The sequence below is a fragment of the Antrostomus carolinensis genome, unplaced genomic scaffold (genome assembly GCF_000700745.2).
Source record: "Antrostomus carolinensis isolate BGI_N321 unplaced genomic scaffold, ASM70074v2 scaffold34612, whole genome shotgun sequence".
NCBI lineage: Eukaryota > Metazoa > Chordata > Aves > Caprimulgiformes > Caprimulgidae > Antrostomus > Antrostomus carolinensis.
Window position 1 is genome coordinate 1 of NW_010302398.1, and position 869 is coordinate 869.

Genomic DNA, 869 nt, shown 5'->3' on the forward strand with positions numbered 1-869 from the left:
GACTGGGACCTGCAAGGAAACTGGCCACAATATCCCCCTCCCCACCCCAACCCACCCTGTGTTACCTCCCATCTGCTCCCAAGACCACGGATGCGCTGCTGAAACCTCATTTCCCTCCATCATCATTATTAATTATTATTATTATTATTATTTTTAATAAGACACAAGGGGAAGGGGAGATAAAGATCCTCACTAAGAGCAAAGCACACACGTCATCTAGATAAAAGCAGGGAGCTGCAGAGAAGAAATGGAGAAGCCCTTACAGAGATCACATTGATTGTCTCGTCGTGGTTTGTGTTCGTCGTGTCGAGCGGAAGGTAACACGTCCTAGCAGAAACGAGGCCAAAAGAGAGATCAGCTTTCTGCTCTAAACAAAGAAACTGAAAACCACAAGAATACTCCAAAAAAAAAGAAGAAGAAGAAGAAGAAAGGTGGGAAGAGGTGGGGTGGGGTGTGAAGGATAAGCAGCATTCTCCGTGTGCTCTAAGGAACGCTCCCACCCCGGCTACAGGAAAAGGCCTGTGTTCAAGTGAAATGGTGCTGGAGTCCCAACCCCTGTCAGTGACCCTAAAGCCACCAGCATCGAGGACCAGGGCACGAGGGATGGGCAGTCCCAGCTGGCTTTGGGAGAGCTGGAGCATTGCTCAAAAGGATGGAGCCATCACAGCTCCAGGGTCTGTCCCGCTCCCAGCCCATCTCCGTGTCCCAGGGGCAGCTCGACCCCTTCCCTGTGCCTGGAAAAGTACTTTAGCCCTTGAAGACGACGGCTCAGGACTTTGGACCCATTTTCCTGCCCCGTGGGGAGGGTGAGGGCCAGCAGCGAGAAGAAGAGATAAAGTGATGCCTAAATTCCTCCCAGAAAGGGAAAG